At 40.4% G+C, this 19,627-nt stretch overlaps 1 long non-coding RNA gene across 10 annotated transcripts; it reads left to right on the forward strand.

The window, feature by feature from the left end:
* The first annotated feature begins 6,665 nt into the window (after positions 1-6,665).
* LOC127307015 (uncharacterized) lies at positions 6,666-14,501 on the forward strand. Of its 10 annotated transcripts, XR_011743161.1 has the most exons (17): positions 6,666-6,913; positions 6,989-7,094; positions 7,302-7,626; positions 7,961-8,070; positions 8,289-8,469; positions 8,721-8,851; positions 9,117-9,216; positions 9,333-9,421; positions 9,514-9,576; positions 9,675-9,756; positions 9,902-9,982; positions 10,057-10,179; positions 10,334-10,541; positions 10,617-10,672; positions 12,460-12,527; positions 13,735-13,794; positions 14,245-14,501. It is a non-coding gene; the product is annotated as an uncharacterized lncRNA (long non-coding RNA). The 10 variants fall into 10 exon arrangements; XR_011743165.1 differs by lacking the exon at positions 9,514-9,576 and having other exon boundaries at positions 10,334-10,450; XR_011743162.1 differs by lacking the exon at positions 9,514-9,576 and having other exon boundaries at positions 9,339-9,421.
* Positions 14,502-19,627: the final 5,126 nt, after the last annotated feature.

Here is a 19,627-nt window from a genome sequence, read left to right on the forward strand (position 1 = left end):
ATCTTAATGGCTATAAAGAAAGAACTTCTTGGGAGATAACCCATGTGTTATTTTGCTACAGTACTTTGTTTTTATTTTGTGTCTTGGAAGTTGTTTACTACTGTAGCAACCTCTCCTTATTTTAGTTTTGTGTTTTGTTGTGCCAAGTAAAGTCTTTGATAGTAAAGTCAATACTAGATTTGGATTACTGCGCAGAAACTGTTTTCTTGCTGTCACGAATCTGGGCCTAATTCTCTGTAGGTAACTCAGAAAATTATGCCATATTACGTGAGTGATCCTCAGATATGTACGCAACTTTCATTCAATTTGAGCATTTTCATCTGAGCAAGTCTGGTGCCATTTTAAAATTCGTCTTTACGGACTGTTCTGTTTTGACAGATTCTGCCTTTTATTTCTCATTGCTTCTTTCGCTGTGTTGGGTGGATTTCTTTGTTCCATTACCTTCCAGTAGCTTTGGGCAATGTCCAGAAGTGTTAAGAATGATTGTGTCACCTCTGAACATGTGAGTTTTTGATTATGCACTAACCCTCTAATGAGTTTGTTTCGAGTTTGGTGTGAAGGAAGTTTTCAAGGGTCAAGAGAGGAGGATGATATACTATGATCAAGAAGAGTGAAAAGTCTAAGCTTGGGGATGCCCCGGTGGTTCATCCCTGCATATTTCAAGAAGACTCAAGCGTCTAAGCTTGGGGATGCCCAATGCATCCCCTTCTTCATCGACAACATTATCAGGTTCCTCCCCTGAAACTATATTTGTATTCCGTCACATCTTATGTACTTTACTTGGAGCGTCTGTTTGTTTTTGTTTTTGTTTGTGTTTGAATAAATTGGATTACATCATGCTTGTGTGGGAGAGAGACACGCTCCGCTAGTTCGTATGAACACATGTGTTCTTAGCTCATAGTATTCATGGCGAAGTTTCTTCTTCGTTAAATTGTTATATGGTTGGAATTGGAAAATGATACATGTAGTAAATTGCTATAATGATACTTGGCAATTGTTGTGCTCATGTTTAAGCTCTTGCATCATATGCTTTGCACCCATTAATGAAGAAATACATAGAGCATGCTAAAATTTGGTTTGCATATTTGGTTTCTCTAAGGTCTAGATAATTTCTAGTATTGAGTTTGAACAACAAGGAAGACGGTGTAGAGTCTTACAATGTTTACAATATGTCTTTTATGTGAGTTTTGCTGCACCGGTTCATCCTTGTGTTTGTTTCAAATAACCTTGCTAGCCTAAACCTTGTATCGAGAGGGAATACTTCTCATGCATCCAAAATCCTTGAGCCAACCACTATGCCATTTGTGTCCACCATACCTACCTACTACATGGTATTTCTCCGCCATTCCAAAGTAAATTGCTTGAGTGCTACCTTTAAATTTCCATCATTCACCTTTACAATATATAGCTCATGGGACAAATAGCTTAAAAACTATTGTGGTATTGAATATGTACTTATGCACTTTATCTCTTATTAAGTTGCTTGTTGTGCGATAACCATGTTCAATGGGGACGCCATCAACTACTCTTTGTTGAATATCATGTGAGTTGCTATGCATGTTCGTCTTGTCTGAAGTAAGAGAGATCTACCACCTTATGGTTAAGCATGCATATTGTTAGAGAAGAACATTGGGCCGCTAACTAAAGCCATGATCCATGGTGGAAGTTTCAGTTGTGGACATATATCCTCAATCTCATATGAGAAAATTATTAATTGTTGCTACATGCTTATGCATAAAAGAGGAGTCCATTATCTGTTGTCTATGTTGTCCCGGTATGGATGTCTAAGTTGAGAATAATCAATAGCGAGAAATCCAATGCGAGCTTTCTCCTTAGACCTTTGTACAGGCGGCATAGAGGTACCCCTTTGTGACACTTGGTTAAAACATGTGCATTGCGATGATCCGGTAGTCCAAGCTAATTAGGACAAGGTGCGGGCACTATTAGTATACTATGCATGAGGCTTGCAACTTGTAAGTGTAAGGGTACATTGCCCCTATGTGTGGTTTTGGTAATTAATGACAACCCCTATGGACTAATGTTTTCATTGAGTTTATATGAAGGAATATTCCATAGGTACTACTTGTACTCCATGTGTTGGATTCAAGTATGGATGTCATGAAGATAAAGATATATCTTGTGTATTGGCATCATGATCATCGGTTTGAAGATAAATATGTGATATGATCAACAAGAAGAAATGAAGATGGAGTTCTTATGTGGAACTCAATATTAGCCATGCTCTATCTTAAGTGAGTATGAGAAGACACAAGGTTGAGTCGTGCAAGTTCAAGATGGGCATCTCAAGTGGATCACATGCTTGAAGCTTGCCGTCCATTTGGTAATAATGGACATGTGAAGATGTGCATCAATGGAGCTTTCCCATCATAGTGTATGGGGGAGCATTTGTGAGTCTTCACGAAGCAACATTGGTCAAGAGTGGCATTCCGGCTTGAGTGAAGCTTGAAGAGTTATCATCAAGATCAAGCGGGATGCGCAAGGCAAAGGCATGGCCTTGCTAGGTTTTCCTTTTACCGGTCTCAAGGTGGATGTTGGGAGACCGGATTATAGGATAGGTAGCCGCACTATTAAGAGGGGCTTTCGGTTGGGTAACTTGATCACATCGTCTTAGGGAGCTCAACCCTTTGCATACTTTGCATATCCTTATTGCTTCTTGGTGTTTCTTGGTGTGAGGTTCTTGTGCTTGTTGCTAGCTTTACAACAAGCCCAAGTTCATCGAAAACGGAGTTCGCATGCATCTTCTATTGCGTTTTCGAGGTTGGGTGATTTTACCGGTTATTCATGATATAAGGTTCTACCTTTTATATTTATGATAAAATCCCCTCCTACAGTTTCTTGAGTTTACACTTTCTATTGGATGGCATTTGTTGTTATCTTCCAAACAAAATTGGTTTCATTCGAATCGGAGTTCGGGAGCATTTGCTATTAAAGAAAAGGGAAAAAGGAGAAAAGAATAAAAAGAAAAGAAAAAGAAAAGGGGTGGGGCTGCCGGCCGGCCGACCGGCCTGACCGGCCCACGCGCCGGCCCACCCAGCCGAAACCGGCCCGGGCGCTGACACCGACCGGGCGGTATACTGTGCCGCCCCCGACCCCTTTCGGCCCAGGCTCCGGTCAGCCTACCGGGCCGCCCGGCGCACCCCGGCCCAACCGGGCACACAACCGGACCCGGCCGCCTCTCCCTTACACGCCGCCCACGCGCGGCTGGCGCGCCCGGCTTGCCCCGCCTGGGCCTGGCTGCTCCGCGCGGCCCACGCGCCCCGCCCGGCTGGCAGGCCGGCCTGACCGGACAGGCCACCGGCCTCCTCAGCGCCTGGGCCGGTCGGCGGCCGGCCGCCGCCGGGCAACTTTTTCTGCCCGTTTTTCTTCCCTTTCTCTTGTCTTTTTCCCCACAACGGTTTTATTTGCTCCTAGACTATAAATAGCCCTTCTTCCACCTTGAGCAATAACTTCTTCCCCTTCCTCTCACCTCCATTGTTGCATTTGAAGAAGTTGCTCTCTCCCTTGATTCCTCCAACCGTTCTTGCTCATATTTGAGGATTTGAGAGAGGAGATCTAGATCTACACTTCCACCAAACCGTTTCTTCTCTAAGTGAGGGAATCTCTTGGGATCTAGATCTTGGAGTCTTTGGTTGACTTTCCCCCTTGTTCTTCCTCTCCAATCTCATCCTAGCATTCGTTGCTTTGGTGGGATTTGAGGGTGAAGGACTTGAACACCTCCGGTGTTCTTGCTTTGCATCATTGCATAGTGTTGAGCTCTCCACCACGATTTGTTCGAGTGAGAGACCGTGAGCTTGTTACTTTGGAGGGTGACCTCCTAGTTGGCTTTGTTGGTGTCCCGGTGATCTCTTCGTGGAAGATTGTGAAGGGGCCCGGGCTTCTCCTTCGTGGAGTTTGTGAAGTGGTTGTGGAGCTTGCCATCTCCGGAGCGGAGGAAAAGCTAACCATAAGGAAAGGGCCATAATCCTTCGTGGGTGTGGTTCGGAGAATAGGGTGAGCCTTCGTGGCGCGGGGAATCCTTCGTGGGACCTCCACTCCTCCAAACGTGACGTACCTTGTTGCAAAGCAAGGGAACACGGGAATACATCCTCGTCTCCGCGTGCCTCGGTTATCTCTATACCCGAGCTCTCTTTCCTTGTGATAGCCATCGTGCTTGAAGTATATATATATTGCTATCACTTGTGCTACATATATCTTGTGCCTATCTTGCTTAGCCTTGTGCTACATATATCTTGTGCCTATCTTGCTTAGCTCTAGTTGTCATTGTTACACTTAGTTGAGCTTAGCATATTTAGGGTTTGTGCTTGTAAACTAAACGTTAGTTTAATTCCGCATTCTTACAAGACAAATCCGCAAGAGTTTGTAATTGCCTATTCACCCCCCCCCCTCTAGGCGACATCTCGATCTTTCAATTGGTATCAGAGCAAGGTCTCTCCTTGTTTAAGGCTTCACCGCCTTGAGAGTAAAGATGTCGGCTAAAATAGTGCACAATGACACAATTGTCTTTAATGGCACAAATTATCTTTTGTGGAGAAATTGCTTGCTTTGTAAACTTCGGACCTTGTGTCCAAACATTGAGTAATTTCTAGATGTAGGTTTTTCTCCTCCGATGGATCCTCAAAATCTATCTTTAGAGGATGAGAAAAACTTACATCTTGAAGCTCAAGTATCTAATGAGCTTTTATTCTCCTTGAGACCCGATTTTCGTAGGTTCTTGATATATATAAAGCGAAAGTCGTCTCATGAGATGTGGATCAAGCTTAAGGAAATGTTTGGTAGATCCACTTCTCATTTGGTCGATGGTGACTCCGAGGAGCTCTCTTCTTCTTCACATCATGAAGAGCTCCAAGTTGCTTCCACCTCCGGTCGTGATGATATATCATCTTCTTCCACTTCACCAACGTGTTGCAAGACACAAGGTAATGATATGGTGAGTGGTGAGGGAAATTGCAATGTTGATATTGTGCTCATTAGTGATGACTCTTCATCTCTATCTCATTGCAATGGTTCCTCTTTGGACTTAAACACATCTTGCATTGAAAATAATCTACATGCTTGTGTTGATAGTCCTTGCATATCATGTGTAAATTGCTTACATAGATCTCATGAGGATATGCTTGCCTTGTCTTGCTCCCATAATCAAAATGTTTCTATTTCCTCAAGTTGCTTGTTGACTAACATTGTAGAGGAAACCGAACACTCTATGGATCAAGACAAGATTTCAAATGAGGATTCAAGAATATCTTCATCTTCATCCTCCGGTATGCACATGTGCCTTATGGCAAATGGACCAAAGGTATCTCCTACTTTGACTCCTAACACATCCTCTAATGATGAGAGTGATGATGATGATAATGATGAAGAACATAATATCTTGGTGCATGATATGGCAATGGTATATGCTTCTCTTCGTGGTAATAAAGAAGCTCGTGCTTATCTCGAACACTCTATGGATACCTTGAATAAATATAGGGAAACCATAGTGGAGTTGGAGTCCCATATTGAAAATGGGGAAATGAGTTTCACTCTCCTCAAGCATCAGCTAAAAGATGAGAAGCATGCTAATTTCATGCTTACACAAAAAATTGAATCCTATATGCATGAAAATGAGAAAACTATTGTTGATGCTTGTGCTACTAAATCTAATTCTTGTGAAGCATCGACCTTAAAGGAGAATGTTGAGCTAAGGGCTCAACTTGAGTTGCTAACTAGCAATTATAGGGAATTGGAAGAAAGTCATAAAAAGCTCTCAAGCTCTCATGATGATCTTCTAATTTCCTATGATGGGCTAAAGTTAGCTCATGAGGCAAGTATCACTAAGGTAACATCTTGTGAGCCTCATATGGATGTTAGCACAATCTCTACTACAAATGTTATATTGCCATGTGCTAGTCCTTGTAATCCATCTAGTCAAACTAGTGATACACCTTGTGTTGGATTACTCACTTTGCCTTGTTGCTCTAACAATGAAGCTTCTACTTCCTCTAGTACTTGTATTTCTACTAACCATGTAGAGGAAATAAAAGAGCTCGAGGCTCAAGTTCTTTCTTTGAAGAAAGACTTGGAAAAGCGTCATGAAGGGAAATCCGCACTTGACAAGATGCTAAGTGTGCAACAATCCCCCAATGACAAGAGTGGACTTGGATTCAACTCCAATTTCTCCTATAAATGTCCCTAGACTACCCTCTCAACCAGAGGGTCTGAGAGGGGCAAACGAATCTGGGTCGTCCAATCAGGTTGCAACAGTAACTCTCAAGTCCCACTTTTCACCACAGCCGTCGGATACGATAATTGTTTTCTCACTTTATGATCTTCCGAACAAGTCAATGACGTATGGGACCAGCTACCCGTGGGGGCCGCCGGTCGGAGGCAGCCACGCTCGCTCGTCCGCGTCTGTCCGCCAGAGGTGAGAGAATCTAGATCGAAGGAGCTCCCCAATCCTGGCCTCGCTCCTCGCTCCCCAATCCCCGTCCCTCTTTTCCCCAAACCGCCAGAGGTGAGAGAATCTCCTGCAGTGAGCTCCGATGGAGGCGGCGACCAGCGGGTGGAGGTGAGGCGGGAGCGGCCGGAGACGGGATCGCGCGGGGCGGATCCACGGCGGCGACTGGAGGCTCCGGACACGGCCGGAGACGGGCCGGCGTGGGGTGGATCTGCTCTGGCGACGACCGGAGGCGACGTGCTCGCGCGGGGCGGATCCGCCACACTTTGGCTCACGCGACTCACTCGATTCCCTTCCCATTCCGCCGGCAGGCCTTCCGCCGCCCCAGCCCACCACCGGCCGCTCCTCCCCTCCGTCGTCCCTCTTCACCTGCTGGGTCCTCGCGGCTGGACGTCGTGGCCGTACTGGTGGAGCCGTCCAGCGGCGTCGCCGGCGCCGTGATGTTGACCACTGCAGGTATGAGCTGTGCTCCAACCCCCATCCCCCAATCATCTTCTTCCCAATCTCAAAAATTGGATTTTTCTTCAGCAGCCTGAGAAGAGAGGCCGGATGCACTGGTGATGGTCGCCACTCTCCGGCTGCAGGCGAGGCGACATGCTGCTGCACTCCACCTCCCCAACGAGCTGCTGCCCGTGAGGTCCCTCTCCTCCCAAGTTAGTTTTGCTGAAAAATGTTTCTTTTCATTCCTGTTGAGTGTGTAGCAAGTATAGAGAAAAAATGCACGTATGGATGGGAATCAGTGTGTGCATAGGCAGTGGGTGCACATGAAATTGATGTGCTCATTTTGTTTGATTTCATTGCTGCTTATGTGTATAGACAGTGCTGAAAACTTGTAGAATTTCAGGTTCAAATCGTGTCGGGGGAGGAGGAGCCCAAGGACGCGAGGTGTGGTTACCGGGAGACCGCCTCGTGTGGTGTTCCGGTGTTTGTGGTGCCCTCCGGTGGTGATGTCCACCGGAGCTCCTGATGCTGCTCTCGTCGAATGGCAACGGTGATGCCATGAACGGGCTGCTGTTGGTTGAACCGCTGCCACGACAAGGAGGATCAAGCTCATCTCCTGAAGTCAGGTCTGCGTCTTGCTGGTCTTGTATGGTATTTTTCTCTGGCTGGCTCAAGTGCACGCATAGAAGGTACTCGTGGTCTCCGCATCTGATAGCATGTATTGTGAGGTGATTTTCTCCCCATCTTTTTCCCTTCTACTCGTGGTCTCTCTATTGACATGGATGTTAGTATATTCAGCTTACTTTCACTCACCGGCTCAGATTAGATGGGTGTTCTACAATAAAAGGATTGGTGAATTTTTTGTCTAGCTCTGCTTTGATAAAAGAGATTTATTGTCTCAAACATTTCAATATTCGCATATTTATAGTACACATCAAATTTCTCTGCTTTGATAAAAGAGATTTATTGTCTCAAACATTTCAATATTCGCATATTTACAGTACACATCAAATTTGTCTCAAATATTTATTCATAGTCTCAACTTTAAATTTTTTGTGTCAGTATAAAAAACTGGGAGTGGTTTGTGCTATTCTTAGGAGTAGAATAGCTGGGCTCTCAAAATAAAAAGGAATAGCATTACTGGGACAGACATGAGCATGGGTGAACGCAAGGTATTACTGTAATAATAATTCAGTTTGCTATGAGCATCTCCAGCCTACTTTCACCCCCCTGCTAATTTTTGTAATGTATTATGTATGTCTCCGTGCTCATTTATATTGTATAACAAAAGTTAAAAGCTAAAGAAATCTTCTAACAAATTTGCTGGGTTTATACTCTATAAATAGTGTATATTATTGAAAAATAAAATAGAGAGTTTTCTTGATGACAGCAGCTGCCTGGAGGCGGCGGTGGATGGATGACACATTGCAAAGAAGGTTGTTCTCTGAAGCCTTTTGAATGAGGGAACTCGGTCATTTCTTCTGCATCATCATTGCAGGTTCCTATTACACAGAGAGTGAAGTTCAAATTTGTTGGATTGATTGGTGTGTCCCGGATGGTACCACCGCTAGGTATGGGGGAGTACCACGATTTCAAATGTAGAAGTAATAAACAAGCTATTGTCTTTCCAATCATGCGTCATTAGCTTTTGTTTTATCTACCTCTGCCTTTCTGAATTGTAGTTTACCGCAGGATGATGGGTATTTCGGAAAAACACCTACAGTTAGTAAACATGGCTATGCTAAAACATGATCACATAAAAATGGTTAATTGTTTAATTTGCAGTAAGAAATCTCCTTATGGCAATTACTGTCTGATGCAGGGTCTCCCGAAGGCGGAAATCAAGCATGTGCAATGTATTTCATTGTCACAATAATTGGTTCATTTTCTATTATAAAAACATAAGGGGTTGTTTGGAAGAAAAGGCAGGAGGAGAATAATATCACTAATTTTGTACGACTTCCATAATACCCAGTAAAAACACTTAATTTGTTTCTTTGTATGTGTTTATGACGAATACAATAAAAAGGGCCTCATTATTTTATTTAGCTCATGTTACCAGCTTCTTATTTCGGGTACTCAAATTATTGTTCTTTTTCTCCTACAGAGATGTTGTATCTACATACTATCTTCATACTTTTGGCTTAATTGAAATCACTATACCGTAGGAAAATTATTTTTTGTATTGGTTGCTTATTTGTCATGCATTCCTTGTTAGTGGATCTTCCAACATTTGTCGCACGAGTCTTTTCTTATTTTTTATATCTTAGGAGGCTGTGCGCGTGGCGACCGACAACGAGCATGGACAAGCTGCGATGGTGAGCTCATCACAGTCCTTCTGTCTCACTTGATGCGATGTACTTTGCTTCCTTGTCTTTATTTTGTTTTTTTACATGTATGCAGGATTTTTATGATTAACGGTCCATTTTTGCAGTTACAGTTTATGATGTGTAATCTGATTGGGTGCCTTCAAATTCTCACTCCCTGCCGATGTTTGATGCTGCTGCTCCTTTCCTACATGAGGTGAGGACCTCAATTTTTCTTTCTCCCCTTATTTCGCACATTTGTTTCGCCAACTGGATTGGCCCTATTGAGGGAATGATTCCATGTTTCAGGTAATATAACAAGCTTGAAACATTTTTCCATAGTTCATGTCTTCAATCATGCCGATTGTTCATGTACGGCATTTCTATTTTTCATGATGCAAATCTTCTTTTTCACGTGTACTGAAGCTCGGAGTCTGAATATGCTAGAATCATGAATGTTTATCTTTCAGGTTCCTAACGAGATGCAGCCTCAGTTCGCTGTCGACGTAATGGTCCAGTTCGGTCTACCTCGCTGGATATTTCACACCAAAGGTAGCTGTATTGCTGGTTGTAACATGGCTTCTTTAGTGCAATAGGCAGCAAAATGTTCTAATCATGTAGCACCTGAGATGGGTTTTGGTATCACAAAATATGCCCGTGAGGTTCTTACAGGAAAATATTTTCTATTTGCATCTAGGGTTTGGATGTCCATGAGGTTCTTACAGAAACTGCGACAACAGCTATCATTGGCGTTTCATGGAGCTCATCGATGCTGCAGGTATGCCCGTCCTCCACACCTTTCTTTCCCCTCTACTCCACCATGCTCATTGTCATCATTGGTTGTTTTTGAAGGATGCAGAGGACCACCTGCAGATGTGTTTTTAGATAATGGCCTACATGTGCTTAGCAGGAAGTATGAACTATGAGGTGGAAAGAAAATCTCATTGGTTTGGTTTGGTTCCTAATTTCAGAGAGGTGTGTTTTAACTTCTACTTGTATTTTTGCACAAGAGTGTTGTATCCAGGTTATTCGTCAATTTAATTTACAGACCATGGCATGTGCAGTGGTGAGCACCTTGGCCTGGGTGTGTGTCCGCCATGTTTATCTCCGCTACTTTTGCCTTCTGCAGGTTCTTTCGTTTGCAGAGTTGAGGATGTGGCACTGACAATGGTTCTCCACACAAGTTCCAGAACTTGTGACTCTTGCCATCAATAGCACTATGGGCCTCAAGAATACCACACTTGAGGTTGGTAATATACCTGATTCAAATACCAGAAACCAGTCATTTGGGTAGCAGAGAGCAGAATGAAAAATTGGCTTGCATTCCAGGTTCCAAGGTGCATTTCTTTCCTTCATTTTCCTTTTGGGAAATTAGGAATGACTCACTCTGATTCACTTTGGTCATGTTGTAGGCTCGCCGGGTTTTTTTTGCTGATAAAGAGTTGCCCTCATGTACCTGATCATCTAGGTACTTCTATTTATTGTCTGTTAAGTTGTATGTTATCTGGAATACCACCTCTTGAAGCCACCATCCTATCATGTACCCTTATCTTTGTTTTTCATGCTTTACTTGCCTTTGCCTTTTGGGTAGGATTTGGCTCGAGATAGCAATTGCCTAAAAGATAAGTTAGCTTTGAGTTATTTATTCTGGCTTCTATGCACTGTAGGTAAATATACATATGCCTAATGAGTTCTCCGCGGTCTGCCAGTCTGCAACACATAACTCATACATACTTATACACTAATACAGTAAGATATAATATTCAACTTTGTTGCTCATGTGTCATTTCCCAGCTTGTTCGCCATTCAGAAGGGTAACATGCGATGGCATTTTCAGTGATAATATTTTTAAAATAAATAAAGTAACTCTGCTTACATGTGTGTAGTTCCCCTGAAACTCTTTTATGTTAATATATGCTCTATGCAGTATCCATCTCTTCAGATGTCTGTTGTATGTACAATGCATCCTTTGTTGCTAAGTGTTTTTATGCCAGGCTGTTTGTTTCATTTTAATACAATGATCTCATAGCAGGGTCACTTTTATTTATAGCCCTATGTTTCTCTAATTAACTTTACACTATGCATAATATTTCTGTCCGTACAGACGGAAAGTGAGATTTGTAGGTTTAGGCCAAGAGGCAACTAACGAATTTAAGAATTATTTGGTGCCTCAAGTCCACTGCTCTAGAATTTGATGTAGTATAGGAAAAGGAATGGATAATCCACGTCTCTATAGCCTAGGAAATTAATTCTTGCAATCTCATCCTACACATCTACAAGTCAGTAGCTACAGCGCTGACGGTAAGAATCAGACAACAAGGATAAACAATGGCAACACACTATGGGAGTCAAATAACTTATGGCCGGTGGCAGCGGCGACCTGTCCTCCAGTGGCAGTAGCGACTCAGCGGCGGAAGTAGCTTTGATTAAGAGGGTAACAGGTAGGGCTGAGGTCGGAGGAGATCGAAACACGTAGGAACGGTCCTGAAATGCTAATAAGAGGCGGCGATGAAAGAGTTGTTTCAGGCTTTAGGTTCCCTTTTGATTTTTAGCTACTCTCTTTCCGATTGGATGTCGGTGGAAGTGATGAAGTTATAAGAGTTGCATTCCCTTTGTTTGTTGCTTAATATCATTTGTGCAATTAGTATCTAATTTTCCACCATTAGTTCTTTGAAGCCTGCAGAACTACAGACTACTTATAAGAGTTTACTGATTTTATGTTTTACATCATCACCTATAAGGATGCCCCTGGATTATGTTCCTATCCATACAAACACATGCATTCTCTGTGCTTCAGCTAGCTAACATAGTTATGTTTTTTTCCCTTTTGGTTTATTAGCCCCAAGGTCAGTAACTCTTCAGTTTTTTGCTTTCTTCCATTTGTTCTCACGTGTGAAAAATTTAAATTGGTTATGTGATTGACAAGATTTGTGGTGCCTGCTGATTGTTCGATTTAACAATCGTTCTGTGCACAAAAAAGTTGTTGCAAATTAAGAGGTAGTACCCTGCATGCTAGGCACATTTGCTTGTGTTATTTGTTCTAGGTTGATCATGTCGTATGGTTTACTTTACTTCTACACCTTAGTTCATCTGTAGCTGATAATCTAAATGAGCCATCTGAACCATATACCACGGTTTGGACAGATAAGAGGTGGCTTCTATTCTTAGTGTCGAAACAATCTCCATGTATCTATAAGTTCGTAGGTATGTTTGTATGTCCTATGCTGATCGAGGTCTTCTGTAAAACGATTATAGGCGCAGACGACGTCGCAGAAAGCTCAAGCGGATGGACAAAGCAAGAAGAAAGCCTGGATCAGAGTCAGGTACACAATCTGAAAATGATATTCATAGATGTTTTATGCAATATTTGAATACTCTTGCAAGTTTTTTTTACGCTTCCTTTCAAGTTTTTGTGAGGAGTAAATAAGGAATCAAGCATGGCATCTATTTTTTACTGTAAAGTAAATGATGAACCTATTTCATGATATTGAGGAGAAACAAAGCATGTTCTCTTTTTCATTTCTTTGTTGTCTTGAACTTAGTTGGTGATACAGCTTGCAAGTGGATGTGCTTCTCCATTTGTTTGTTTACCCTGGACTCAAAAGATTGTGTTATTCCCAACCTTGTGTGGATGTGGATTTTATCGTTCCTTCATGCTCATCGTACGTGAATACCTTATGGTTTCTCGTGCTATCAGTTGTTTTAGGCCCACATTTCTATTTTAACTTTATCAATGTGAAACAGTGGGGAGATATTCATTACTTTGGATAATAGTGTAAATAATTAAAAGAGGTGCTATGTAAAAACAATAAAAAAAGTTATGGGGATTGCTGGACACTTCTGTTGGTAACATCGATGTTGATCTAAAAATCATCTTCCATTAAAAACTATGAGGGATGCTCTTGGCATCGTGAATGGACGCTTACGAAAAACATTTTGATTTTTTGTTATCCTTTGAGGCAAAGTCCCAATACTCGGTACCTAAACTTTAGCTGGTATCTGTGGTTGGTACTACTTTGGTTGATTTTGCGTATTCAAAAGAAATTTGCCCAAGTTCAAATTGTCCAGTCTATTATCCTCGTGGCTCTTTGGAGTTGTTTGGAAATGAAATATTTGTCAAGTTTATTTTGAAAGTAAAATTAATCGGGTCCACTGCTATTTTATCCTGACGGTTGACCTCAGAAGCTAGATGAAGTTTTTCCTTCATGAAATTATTTTTTTAGATGAGTGAAAAAGAAAAATGTGATGTTCATGCAAATTCATAACTTACATTATACTGTCAAAACCTCTTCTCCACTATTCTTCTGGCGTGTGGTAGGATCCCCATCTCCCTCCAACTTATGTTCTGTTATCATGTCTTCATCACCATATGTGCAAATTTTTAGCTTCTAACTATTTCATGTCCTCTGCTCCACTATTCTTCTCCCCATGTACATCAAATCTGTTTTTACAACTTATGTCATACCTCTAATCACGGTTGTAGTTTTTTGGGTGCTCTACTTAATGCCCATTCTCTACTCTTTGCCTCAGAGATAAGGAGATTGTGATAGCTACAGCTGAAGAGGTACGAAGAGCTGCACAAAAACTTGAGTATGCCATTTATTTTGGTTCTTTCTTCTCATTATGCATCTCACTAAAAATGTTGTGACATATCTAGCGCTTGTATGTTATCTTTAAATTTCTCTAAATTTGATATCTATATATTAGATTATATCATCTATCATCTGATCACTCAAAGGTTCTTACTGAAAGGATATGCTTTGTTTGGATCTTTGAGAATAGACATAAATCCAGCGCACCTATTTTTTCTAAGAACATATACTGTTTCTGAATTTTATGCTACTGTTTTTCTGCTATTAAGCATTGATTCTTACATTGTTGCTTCATGTAAAAGCATCTAGAAGATCATAAGGGTTCTGAAATTATCATCACATTTCTGTAGGTTTAGTGTCCTTAAGTTCATGTTTCTATCCTCCTCCTCCTCTCTCTTAAGTTATAACCTCAAAATATTTCAGCACAGATTACTTATATTTTCTTCAGGCAACAAGGACATGCTGATTTCTAGATCGGACATCCTACTTAAGTAGCCGAGCAAGTGGTGTTGCAAGGGAATCGGTGATCAGGACTTTGCTATGGTCTGCGGCTGCGTGCCTGAGAAAAGGCCATGGCTCTGGTTATTGTATTATTTTTGTTTTGTTAGCGTGCTAATTGGCTTGAAAAGGACACATCCCATTTTTATGACATAATCTCATATTCCTTTAGATTCAAAAATTATATCTATGTTGTTTTAAAACTTATGTATGTAGCTCCCCTTGCTTATTATATGATGCTACCTCTTTCTGTACAATAATCATAATTTGGTGGTGGAGCTTATACAAAAGCATAAAAGCTGAAAAAATGGTGTGAAATTATACTAAATTGTCATATCGTACTGCAACACCTTGATGAAATGGTGTGTCTGCAAGATACTGAAGCAGTTAAGTTACGTGATAATTCTTAATACTCAAATAAGCTGAAACTTACGGTTTGAATTCCAATTTAATTCTGCCATTTGCGCGATAGCGCAACCGGTCATCTAGTAACAAGAACAAGTCCAAGAGCAAGAGCAACAAGAAGAAGGGCCAAGACAAAGTCAAGGATCCGGCCAAGTTGGTTTGTTTCAAGTGCAAGGTTGAAGGGCATCATGTTAGATCATGCCCATTGAAGAAGAAGAAGAAGCACTTGAGTGAGAAACAACAAGGGAAACGGCCACAAGGTAAAGGTCAAGCTCATGCTCGACCTCAAGTTGAAGGTAGGCCACTTCCCAAGAAGAATCAAGATATTGTTCCCCAAGAGAAGAAATCAATAAAGAAGAGAAAGGGGAACACTTGCTACTTATGCCGTGAGAAGGGGCACTTTGCTTCTTCTTGCTTAGGTGGTACCTTATCTAACCCTATAATTGTTGATGATGATTATTCTCTAGGGAAGGATAAGGATGGCAATGTGTTTGCCAAGTATGTTGGAACTCAAAGTGGTTTCAAGAAAAGAACCATTTGGGTTGCCAAGCCTATTGTGACTAACCTCTTAGGACCCAACTTGGTTGGGGACCAACAATCTCAAACTTGATCAATAGGTACAAGTGGAGGTCATTGGAGACTTGGCTACTTCATGAAGAATTAAGGGACCTTCATATATTATATTTTGACCAAGCCAAGTTGTATGGATTATCATCTATATCTTATATCCAATGTTCCTCTTTGCGGTAACTTATACTTCAACTCATCATATTTATTGTAAGTTACTTGCCCCTTTGCATGTTTGGTTTTATACCAAATATTTGTGTGTATGTGTTGTGCCTTACTTACCTATCTTGTGTATTCAAGTATGTTTGTTTGACTCATCATATACGTGTGTATTGTCTTGGAGCCTAATGCATCTTGATGATATCTTATTTGGCTCTCTTTGAGTGATTAATGGAACATCCCATTTTGGGGGAGTGATATGCTTTGTGCATCTCTCCTTCTATAAAATGTGGGTATATGGGTACCACCACTTAGTATTGATATTGCAAGATTATCTAGTCACTATGTGGTGTGTCATACTCATGAGAAATTCAAATTCTAAATATCCATTAATCATCTCTAGTTGAATTTTAGTTGCCTCTTATGTAGAAGAAATGTTTTATCACATTATGGGGGAGTAATATGTTTTGTACATATCACAAGCCTAGAAAATGTGAACAAGTGAGGTTATGCCACTTAGAGTTGATGCTCTTAATTATCTTGTTCCTAGGTGGCATGTTTGCTCAAACAAGCTCCATTCCTAATAAATTTTTTTTATTACTCATCTTGTGGGCTCTTGTTTGAATATGAAATTCTTGGTACGGTTTTTCCTCACATACATATCTCTATATCTTATTTGGGACACCGTTTGCTTCAAGTTATTCTAATCATTGCCGTGCGTGATTGTGTGACTAGTTGAAGCTATCAAGAATCTTCATCCGTGCATAGTGCATAATTCTATATACTTATCCTATGCCTTTTATTGTGAAGTTGATCCTTACTATCATTGTCAATACTCCACCGGAAATTATTTCCAATATACTCATTGTCTTCGACAATTGATAACCTTGTATGTGGTTGAATTTTTGGATCATCTTCACCTTGGATTGTTCCTTACTTCCTTATCTTATTTCCAAGAAATCTTTATAGCTCCCATATGTCTTCCTTGTTCCTTTGAAAAATCTTTTGATAAACCCCTTTGATTCATATCAAGTGTTTGTTTTGGAATACATACCTTTTCCTTACGGTACACTGTGCCATTGTGAAAAGTGTAGTGGGTTTGGTTTATTTGTTCGAACCTTGCTCCTTTGGGGGTTTTGCTATCTCATTCCTTCTTCTATGCTTTATTTGTTGAATGAGATAAATCTTTGAGCATGTTTGCTTTATTTCATCCTTATGCTCAATGGTTTCCTCTTAGTTCATTTGTTGAACTTTGTTGAACAAATCTTTTTGATTTGCTTCTTAGATATAATTTGGACAACAAATTTGTTTGTGACACCTCTATGCCTTATTTAATTCTTTTGGTGTTTTGTCCAAAGTATATCTTTCTTGGATCTTTAAAAGTTTTGGTGCATGCTTATATGTAATTTGTTTATACTTGTAGCATGCTTGCTCTCTTTTGATCCATTATGTAGGATATACTCCATCAAATCCTAAATGGCTAAGATGTGCATGAAATTCAAACTTCATCTAAATATGCACATGTTTATATGGAGTGTGTTCTATATATTGTGGTTAGTCTAACCATGTTGGACCCAATAAGTTTGGGAACCAAGATGTACTTGAATGATGTTTTAGGTACATTGGAGATGCAATGGAGGCTTGTCTCATCTATAAGGAAGGTGTTGTCACCATATGAGGATTGGAGTCAAGCTAGGATGATCGATGAACTCTTATCCACTACATCAAGCCATTGCCATCTCGGTAACAAGTATCTTATTCATGCACTCTCATATAGCATCCAACCTCTTGTAGGTTGTATCTTGGCATGAAATTATTTATTTCGAAAATATTGCGGTTCTTGAAAAACCCTTTTAAAGTAAAACTTCTTATTGAACACTTGAGTAATTTGAGAAGATGCATATGATATATATATATATATCATATTTTATGATTCACCTATCACAAATATGCCCTCTAGCAATTTATTGCATATCAATTCCTCAAAGAGCTCTTGTGTACAATATTGATGAAATTGTGAAATAAATCCGTATTTGTGATACTTGTTGCCTCTCTCAAAACATTCCAACTAACTTTACTTCCCTTATTGTTAGTTGTGATGTTTTTGAGATTTTCTTGGTTGAAGCTCATTCATATACCACAAGTGTGTAAATTGGAGCCATAGGCTATATATGCTTTTTAAGCAAACATCCTTGGTATATTTTATGACTTCATCTTGGATATCATGTCTTATTTATTTTGTTAACCTCTTGTGTGTGCATGTTTCTTTATGGATCACTATGTCCACTTTAGAAACTTATATACATGAGAGCGTTAATCCATCAACTTGATATCGTTGTTCCTTGCCAATCATCTTTTACCCTTTTGCTTTTAGTGGTGTTGGTAAAGAAGATTTATGAGTGCTTGGTTTACTTGTTTTTCTTCATGCACTCATATCTCGTAATTGTTGGACTCAAGTTATTCTTGATAAGCATATTATTTTTATCTTGGGTATGTTCTAAATAATATAGAGGGAGTGAGGATTCCATGTTTGTGCATATTGTATTCAAATGCAAACATTATAAATTATGCACGAACCTTGGGGAGCTTTCTTATTTTTTTTTGAGCACTATATTTCTCTTATCATGATATCTTTGTTTGTCCAATTGGATCTTTGATTGCTTGCTTTATTTGTTGAAGCTCACCTCACCATGTTATCTTTATGCAATCTTTGATCCTCAATATAGTTTGACTTCTTTCAAGTATTCATCATTGGATATGTGCACTTGATTCCACTCAAATTATGAGAAGTGCACACTTTGGGGAGGAACTCAAATTATATTGGCCTTCTAAATTTTTCACCCATTTTGACAATCGATGCCAATGGGGGAGAAGTTTAGAGGGTTTAAGGGAATTGTTTTATACTTAAGCTTGGTTTGTGCTTAAGTGTTTTGCCTCTCATGCATTCCATATTTATATGTCTTGCATGGTTGTATATATATAGTGGAAACTATCCCAATGGTTAATCTTGACAATATATGCAATGAATTCATGTTCATCACACGTGCATACATTGTGGGGGAGTTTTCTCTATATATATTGGTTCTACTCACATCCATTGCATTTGTTGTAGTTGTGTGAGTAGAGCCGGTTTTGATATGGACTAGTTGCTTTGTGTTACTTGACCATATCAAATACAACCTCTTGTATACAACTTATTCTCGGATAAGTTGCGTACTTGTCACTAATATTCATTATATAAACCCTCTTATTGTGGTTGTCATCAATTACCAAAATGGGGGAGATTGTAAGGGTACATTGCCCCTATGTGTGGTTTTGGTAATTAATGACAACCCCTATGGACTAATGTTTTCATTGAGTTTATATGAAGGAATATTCCATAGGTACTACTTGTACTCCATGTGTTGGATTCAAGTATGGATGTCATGAAGATAAAGATATATCTTGTGTATTGGCATCATGATCATCGGTTTGAAGATAAATATGTGATATGATCAACAAGAAGAAATGAAGATGGAGTTCTTATGTGGAACTCAATATTAGCCATGCTCTATCTTAAGTGAGTATGAGAAGATACAAGGTTGAGTCGTGCAAGTTCAAGATGGGCATCTCAAGTGGATCACATGCTTGAAGCTTGCCGTCCATTTGGTAATAATGGACATGTGAAGATGTGCATCAATGGAGCTTTCCCATCATAGTGTATGGGGGAGCATTTGTGAGTCTTCACGAAGCAACATTGGTCAAGAGTGGCATTCCGGCTTGAGTGAAGCTTGAAGAGTTATCATCAAGATCAAGCGGGATGCGCAAGGCAAAGGTATGGCCTTGCTAGGTTTTCCTTTTACCGGTCTCAAGGTGGATGTTGGGAGACCGGATTATAGGATAGATAGCCGCACTATTAAGAGGGGCTTTCGGTTGGGTAACTTGATCACATCGTCTTAGGGAGCTCAACCCTTTGCATACTTTGCATATCCTTATTGCTTCTTGGTGTTTCTTGGTGTGAGGTTCTTGTGCTTGTTGCTAGCTTTACAACAAGCCCAAGTTCATCGAAAACAGAGTTCGCATGCATCTTCTATTGCGTTTTCGAGGTTGGGTGATTTTACCGGTTATTCATGATATAAGGTTCTACCTTTTATATTTATGATAAAATCCCCTCCTACAGTTTCTTGAGTTTACACTTTCTATTGGATGGCATTTGTTGTTAT

This window comes from Lolium perenne, chromosome 1, assembly GCF_019359855.2.
Source record: "Lolium perenne isolate Kyuss_39 chromosome 1, Kyuss_2.0, whole genome shotgun sequence".
Taxonomy (NCBI): Eukaryota; Viridiplantae; Streptophyta; class Magnoliopsida; order Poales; family Poaceae; genus Lolium; species Lolium perenne.